A 9081-nucleotide genomic window follows, 5' to 3' on the forward strand; every position below is an offset into this window, starting at 1 on the left:
TTCCAGCTATTAAAATGAATCACACTGTGCTCACCGTCTCTTCCTGGGAAGATAAATGTTTTCCAGGCTGCTTGACTTCGCTTCCTACTCTCCGAATCTCGGCATCGCCCGCCGCCCGCCCGCCGCTCGCCCGCGTCTGCCCGGCTCTTCAAAACAAGAAAGCGGATTGGAGTCCGCGGCGCCTGTTGTTTAACTTCAGATGAAAGAGCGTTTGAATCTTCTGAACGAGGAGCAAAGACGGCCCTTACGGTGTTCCTTAACCGGCGCCCTTAAAGGGTTAAAAATGGAGATTTAGGAAGAGTTTGGGGGAACCGGAGGACTAAGGGGTTCCAGAGGCTTTCAAAGCGATCGTTATTTCACGTTTCAGAGTTTTACGGACGGTGACGAATACTCCATTTCACAAAAAAACCTAGAACCTGCCTGCAGATCGGCCCCCGGCGGCCCCCGTCTATCCTGCTGTAAGGACTGAAACCTTAATCAGCCGTTGGTCTCGTCTTAGATTCAGGAGCCGTATGTCTATCCCATGCATGTTTAATACCCTCACTGTATTACCCTCTACCACCTCTGCTGGGAGGCTGTTCTACTTAGGCAAGGGCCCGTTGATGGTTGTGGCATTACAGAGTCACGTTAGGCTCGCGTTGGTTTATCTATTGTAATAAGGGAATTGCCGGGCAAGTACCGGATATTTTAAAAGCCCCAAATAGTTATTATTTAGCATTTTATTGCTTTTATCTGAAAATAATACTTTCCCGTCATGCCCAAAAACGGATTCCGGTGCAGTTTGAAAAGTGTTTTTGTCACCATGGCAACCAACCGGATGGTCTCGTCAGCAGGAACATTCCCTTGGTTGTTACGGTGATAAGATCATTTTAATGTGCGAATAAAAAAGTTTTCCTTATTTGGTGGTTTTGCCCATAAATGCACATAATGTGTGTATTTTTTGGGGTATAAAATCACTTTAAAGCCCTTTGTGCCTCCGCTTCCCGGTCTATAGATTTACCGAGTCCAGGCCAGGCTTTGGAGGGTAACAAATCCCCAGCATGCCCCGGGGTGGGGTAACTATCCTGGCTGTCACACCTGGCAGGTGGAGGAGGCCTCGGTGTCAGGTAGGTGCGTAGATTTGATCGATGTCACGGATTCTGTGTATGGGGTCTTACAGTCAGGGGCCCATTCTCTGGGTAAAGCCCCTTGGGGGTGGTAATTGGGGAGGGTCACATTTATTCCCTGCGGGGGTATCCGGCATGTCGCTGCGCACGGTGATCCTTCCAGGGTCCAAACGGTTAACGCTGTGTTTTTATATAAACCAATTATTGCATGAAATGGGCAGGGTGTGCGAAGGGTTAACACCGTGAAGCGAGGGCTTTAACCGTTCTCGCAGTGTTTGGTAGTTTTAACCGCAGCACAGTCAGAGGTGGCCGCGGGGTTTATGTGACAAATGAAATGGGTGGCAGAGATCGGGGGCAGGTGGGCACCTGGGGGGGTCATTAACAAATGGATCAGACCCCAGTTACCCCGTGTGGGGTGTTTCTATCAGTCTCCGGACCACCGGTGGGTTTTAACCCCTTTCGTATGTTTTGTTGTGCGTAATGTGATGCGGAATAGGTTACACTGTTAACCCTTCCAGTGCAGGGCAGGAATCCAGTTCGAGCTTCTATTGTGGAGAAGGCGAAATGTGGGTGACCCCGGGGTGAGGTTTTCGGCTCCTCGGCGGGGCCGTTGGCCCTTCGTCGATTGTTTAACGTGTCCGGCGAGTGGCTTTTCATGCGTGTCCTGCCTGTGCTATCCGTATGTAAAGCGCGTTCCCCAGCTGGGAAGTCACGGTCGGGGCAACACCGCGTTCCACATGCAGTTGGGGGTCCGACCCGCGTTGGGGGTCTGTTGAGTCTCGGAGTGGTTCTGGAGGATTGGTCGTTATTTATGGCGATGCTGGCGTGTGTTTGCATGGTTGCGTGGGTGGGAGGCTCTGCGTGTTTGCCCGCGTGTGTTTTGCGTGTACAGACTCTGTGCCTATGAAGAGGTTAAACGTTCCTCCATGTGCAGCATCCCCCCCCATTCTGCGTCTCCCCCCCCCGCGTCTCTGATCCCTTTTTTTTTTTTTTTTATTCTCTCCTTAATTTAAACCAAAGAAATCCTTCCGTTTTTTTTGTTTTTGATCTCCCGTCCGACCTCAAATATTTCCGAAAACATCAAAACCGAGTTTACGAGCAATAAAGCGAGGGTAAAAGGACGAGTCGTTCACTCGGCGAGACGCCGCTCCGGGCGCTTTGATCAGTTCCGTGCCTCTAAATGAAAAATTATCAAATGGCTCTTTAAAAAATAATAATGCGACCTTTTTTATTAGGTTTCCAGAGATAACCTTTTATTAAACCCGACCTGGAACGGAGGGGCTTCTGGGAGCACTTTGATGCCCTCCGGCCGGCTCTTTCATTTCCTGATCGTACTAAAGACGGCCGCTCCGCCGAGATAAAGCTCTTGGTCGGCGGATGAAGACATGAAAGTCCCCCGGCTACTCTCTGCCGCTTGTTTTTGATCTCTTTCTGCTCCTTTTGAAATTAGCATTTTCTTTTCAAAGGCCGCGTCTGATGAGAGTAACGCTTTAACCGTGATGGATCCGCTAAACCCCCCTAAATACCAGGGTATTGTGACACGCGGATGGGGGGGAGAGCGCTAATAACGAGCCAAAGCCGCCACCCCGCCGCCGCCGCCGACTTCCATTGGGTTGATGTCCCCCGTTTAATGAGGTCGGGGGCTGGGAAGGATGACTTAAGGATTTTATGTTCAATCGGCTCATTTATGAGTTTTTAACAGAAGGATGGAATTTATCTAATTTTTCCCCAAAACATCTAATTTCTTTCGCTCGGCGTTCACGAGACTGAGGCCCCTCGTATGAGGCCCTGGTAACTGTATAAAGCGTTTCGCAGACCACGCATTTCGTGCGTCTGAAGAACCTCAGAAAGCAATCCAGGTCGCGCCAAGCTGCCCAACCTGTGGCCTCGTTCACCCAAGGGTGTCTCTGTCGCCCCTTGTAGCCCGTGGTGGCGCAGGGGCAATGGGTACGGTTCGGTTTCTTGGTTGCTTTGGGGGCATCTCCTGCCTAAAAGCACCTCCAGAAATCTCCAGAACCCTGCTGACCATGTGAGCCCCCGAGGGCTAGCGCCGGGCAAACCCTTCTCATCTTCTGATGGAGCCACCTTCATGGCGGCCTCCTAGATATCTCCTTACCCTGAAGAGTAAGACCTGGTTTCTGGACCATTTCTGGTAGCTCCGTCCTGAAGCCCGAGCCCCGGTGACTACAGTTCGGGGTCTCGGCTTCGCTCGCCCAGAAGTGATGGTTTTAGGGAGTATGGCAGAGCATTTTGGGCAAACTCTGCTCCCCAAAGCGAGCCACCGCTGGGACATTAATGGCTGCTATGGTGCCCCAAGTCCTCATGGCCGCCAGACCTCCTGAGACCCCCACTGGCTTCCCCCCATCGCCCCAATGAGTGGCAAGAAATCTCGGCAGGGGGCATTATTCTGAGATGCCATCTCGCCATTTCCACGCCGAGCTAAAGACCCTAAAACATCCGCAAGTCTCATAAACCCCCCAAAAAGTTCCTTCACCGGAAGACAAACTTCACAGATTCACTGCCTGAAAATGAGCAGAAAGAAGAAAAGTCTCTAAATATTTGTCAGTTTTTGTGGATTAAGATTAGAGAGCTGACCTTCTCCGGCGCTCCCTCCCGGCGCGATCTGTTGATGAATAGAATCCATTTCTTTTTAGAACGGAGCACAATGCTTTGAAACGGCTCAGAAATGAGGAACATATGGGCAGCGGATCTGAGGCGCGCAGGAGGGGGAAGAAAGGCTGCCGGGAGTTTCAGATGTCTTTGTGATGTTGGCGATTGAATATTTTAATGTATACGTCTTCGCATGGCGGTTACGAGGGGTCAGAACTCTCTAGGATGCCCCATTTTGGAATTTAATCATCGTTATTCATGAAATGCAAAGCAGAAATTACCCGTCCCAAAAAAACGTATCCTAAAACTTATACATCAGTGAAGGGGGCACTTAGAACATTTAAATTTTTTCATGCTACAAAAGCCGTACATGATGTATTAACCAACTTGTGTGCTTATTTAATTGGTGCATATATAATAATTGCTGTATACAGTATATAATAATTGTATATAAAATGAATGTTTAATACAAAATATTTTATGTATAATAATTGGTATATATAATATATGGTGCATAATACTTTGTGTATAAATATACTTATATAATAGTGTGTAATATAATGATGTATAATACTTTTGTATATAGTATTTTGTGTATAACATACTTTTATATAATGGGTGCATAATATATAATACTTTGTATAATGTTTGGTGTGTAATATAATTGGTGTATAATATATAATACTTTATATAATATTTGCATAATATTAAATACTCTGTATTATACGTTGTGTATAATATGCTTTGTACAATGGTACATAACATATAATACTTTTGTATCATATTTGGTGTATACTATAATGGTGTATAATTTGTTTATAATTGGTGTACAATATATAAAACTTTGTGTATAATATACTTTGTATAATATTTGGTGTATACAATAACGGTGTATAATTAAAACTTTGTAGAATATTTGGTGTACCCCTTAATGACAAAGCCCGCATATGTACGGTTTAGGGACCGCCCATTGTCCTTAAGGGGTTAATATACTTTGTATAATATTTGGTGTAAATTATAAAGGTGGATACTAATTTGTTTATAGTTGGTGTATGACATATAATACTTTGTATAATATTTGGTGTATGATTTCTCTATAATTGGTGTATGAGATATAATACTTTGTGTATAATAATGGTGTATAACCTAGTTTGTATAATATTTGGTGTATAATATAATGGTGAATAATACTTGGTGTATAATAAATACTTTGTATAATATTTCCTGATTAATATACTTTGTATAATTGGTGTATAATGGTGTATGATAATTTGTTTATAGTTGGTATACAATATATAATACTTTGGATAATTGGTGTATAATATATAATACTTTTGGATAATATTTGGTGTATGATATAATGGTGTATGATTTGATTGTTGATTTTGTAAAATATATAATGGTGTATAATATAATATACTTTGTATAATATTTGGTGTATGATATGGTGTATGATGATTTGTTTATAATTGGTGTAAAATATATAATATAATGGTGTATAATATACTTTGGATAATATTTGGTGTATGATATAATGGTGTATGATACTTTGTTTATAATTGGTGTAAAATACATAATATAAGGGTGTATAATATACTTTGTATAATATTTGGTGTATAATATGCTTTGGATAATATTTGGTATATGATATAATGGTGTATGATAATTTTATAATTGGTTTATAATGGTGTTTAATATACTTTGTATAATATTTGGTGTATGATATAATGGTATATGATACTTTGTTTATAATTGGTGTAAAATATATAATGGTGTATAATATACTTTGTATAATATTTGGTGTATGATACTTTGTTTATAATTGGTGTAAAATATATAATCTAAGGGTGTATAATATACTTTGTATAATATTTGGTGTATAATATACTTTGTATAATATTTGGTGTATGATATAATGGTGTATGATAATTTTATAATTGGTTTATAATGGTGTATAATATACTTTGTATAATATTTGGTGTATGATATAATGGTGTATGATATTTTGTTTATAATTGGTGTAAAATATATAATATAAGGGTGTATAATATACTTTGTATAATATTTGGTGTATAATATACTTTGGATAATATTTGGTGTATGATATAATGGTGTATGATAATTTTATAATTGGTTTATAATGGTGTATAATATACTTTGTATAATATTTGGTGTATGATATAATGGTGTATGATATTTTGTTTATAATTGGTGTAAAATATATAATATAAGGGTGTATAATATACTTTGGATAATATTTGGTGTATAATATACTTTGGATAATATTTGGTGTATGATATAATGGTGTATGATAATTTTATAATTGGTTTATAATGCTGTATAATATACTTTGTATAATATTTGGTGTATAATATACTTTGTATAATATTTGGTGTATGATATAATGGTGTATGATATTTTGTTTATAATTGGTGTAAAATATATAATATAAGGGTGTATAATATACTTTGTATAATATTTGGTGTATAATATGCTTTGGATAATATTTGGTGTATGATATAATGGTGTATGATAATTTTATAATTGGTTTATAATGGTGTATAATATACTTTGGATAATATTTGGTGTATGATAATTTGTTTATAATTGGTGTAAAATATATAATATAATGCGGTATAATATACTTTGTATAATATTTGGTGTATAATATGCTTTGGATAATATTTGGTGTATGATATAATGGTGTATGATAATTTTATAATTGGTTTATAATGGTGTATAATATACTTTGTATAATATTTGGTGGATAATATTTTATACTCTGTATAATAATACTTTGCAGTAACTATTTAGTTAATAATAATAATAATGTTGTTTTTATTATTTTTTGTTATTCTGCGGCCGCTCTGTATCCCCCCCCCCCTCGTGATGTGAAATCCGCCGCCGATTGCGCGGCCGCCATCTTTTCTGCCCCGTTTGCAGACATGTTTTTGGCTCCCGGATAAATAATGATTTTTTTTCTCGTCCCGTCGGAGGTTTAATGACCTCCAGAAAGGGCTTTAGAGGCAGAAGGACGAGAGGATTCGCTTTCTTGGGCTTTTCATCCTGGCTGCGCATGATGAACCCAGCAGCGGGGGGGTCGGGGCTGACCAGCACCTTATTAAAAATGCTAATACGGCGCCTGGCTTTGAAGTCTGGCGCAGAATGAAGAGCGAGGACGCCGGCAGCCTCTGTTTGTCACCCAGCCGCGCCGCGTGTCAGAGCCGCATCAATCATCCCGCTCGGCACCGCGGGTTCTCGCCTCCCGCAGGGGCCTGGCGCTTAAATTAGCCTCTTTTGTCTGTGCGCCGGTGAACTCCACATCTGCAGCTTCAGCAGGAAGAGATGACGGAGAGGGGCCCGCCGGGGCCCATGTGCTGCGGGAGGGCTCTCCAGAGCCAGTCCTAACCTTTGTAGTCTGAAGCATAAAGTTTGGCCGATAAGAGCCGCTTTTCCCGCTGGGGTAAGAAGCTGCAGCCATTTAATCTTATGACGGCAAAGCCTTTACCACCTCTGCTGGGTGTAAGATCGCTGGAGCTCTAAAAGCCAGTCCGGCATTTCGCTTTCTTTCGCTCTGGACTCGCCTCAGAGGGGACATCGTCCCGGGTCTCCGGGGGGGGGAGCAGGATTTCCGGGACCCTCGTCGCTCTCGTTCCACTCGTTTGTAGGATTTTCCCAATAACGCCGATGTTTTGGAGCGGGGCAGTGGCCCCGGGGCCTGGCATTGGGGCCCCAGACACCGGGTGTTTATTCGGTATGCACGGCGCGGACTCTTTGAGTTTTGATATAAAATCCCCTCTAATTACAAAGAGCGCCTCTCCGGCACATCAAAGCCTCGGCATTAGGGAGACCAGAGGAGACCTTCAAAGGCTTCCCTCGACTGGGGGTCTCGCTTCAAAGCGGATTTTTTCCTGGGGCGAGTCCCCCCTTTTGTGCTGACGTTTGTTGCTCGGGGACAGCTCCTTCTTTAAAGGCTCCGTTTAACCCGTTCAGCGCCAGGGGCCCCAGCTGCGCCGACGCTCATTACCCTCCCAAAAAGTCCTATTTCTGACGAGACGTTATCTCTTTTTCTTTTGATCTTCGCGTCGAAACAAATGAGACCCAAACTGCTTACGGGGGGGCAAATTCTGTATTAGTGCGTCGTCGGGAGGGGGTATATGAGGGGACACAGAAGTCTCTTACTCAGAAAACATTTGCCTGGACAAGGTCATGGCCCCCTACCACAGGGTATGTACAACTCGCTGGTATATGTGGCAGCTATACGCCCCCCGGCGCGGTCACTCGCGGGTCCTCTCAGCAGGAAGTCCGGGCTCTGAGGAAGATTTTTAGAGTCGGAAACGTTGTTCTGCGTCTCCGTCGGTTTGTTTGTTGCCCCCGACGGCTTCCCTCTGCTGGGTTCGCAGGGAGACGTAGAAGGCTGATGATAGCCCAGAACAACATTAAGGGGCAGCGAGCAATGGCGGCGTGGCGTGCCAGGATGCACCGGCGGTGATTAACTCCTTCCACGCCGGGATGCACCGGCGGTGATTAACTCCTTCCACGCCGGGATGCACCGGCGGTGATTAACTCCTTCCACGCCGGGATGCACCGGCGGTGATTAACTCCTTCCACGCCGGGATGCACCGGCGGTGATTAACTCCTTCCACGCCGGGATGCACCGGCGGTGATTAACTCCTTCCACGCCGGGATGCACCGGCGGTGATTAACTCTTTGTGCACTTGGATGCACCGGCGGTGATTAACTCCTTCCGCACTGGGATACACAGGATTATTTTAATGTTTTCCGTACATTTAATAAGAGTTCTCAGACGTGTTTATCTCAAGCGTTACCCAAGTAAGGAGGAAGCTTCGACAGACGTGGCTTTCCTGGCCCCTCCTGGCCCCTCAGACCCGACACGCTGTGCTTTGGCTGCCCCGCAGTGGCAGTTCCGGTCCATGTTTTCGAGGGGCACAGAACCCATAGAGGGGCACGGCGCCCGGTCCTCAGCGGGTACATCTATATTCGCTTTTCTTCGTTTGCTTGCTGGACGGACAGTAAGGATTAGATCGTAAGCTCTTTGTACAGACTCGGACCAGGAAGTTTGTGCTTCTCCGCTCCGCAGACTTTGCCACCCGGGGAAACTTAATTTATGTGAAAATTGAATAAATGATCTTTTATTACTTGCTGTTTTTGGCTCCCGTTGGAAGGCTTTGTGTGTCAGGCGGCGCTTCGGATAACGAGGCAGAGAATAATAAATAAATTGGAGAAGCCGTGCGGGATTTGTGCCGTCACGGTGTGTGGTCTGCCGGTCGCTCGCGGGGGGGGCAGTAATACAGGGTAACGCCGGCGACGGTTGAGGGAAGGGTATATCAATGCGCGGTGGATC

Source organism: Spea bombifrons, chromosome 13 (genome assembly GCF_027358695.1).
Source record: "Spea bombifrons isolate aSpeBom1 chromosome 13, aSpeBom1.2.pri, whole genome shotgun sequence".
NCBI lineage: Eukaryota > Metazoa > Chordata > Amphibia > Anura > Pelobatidae > Spea > Spea bombifrons.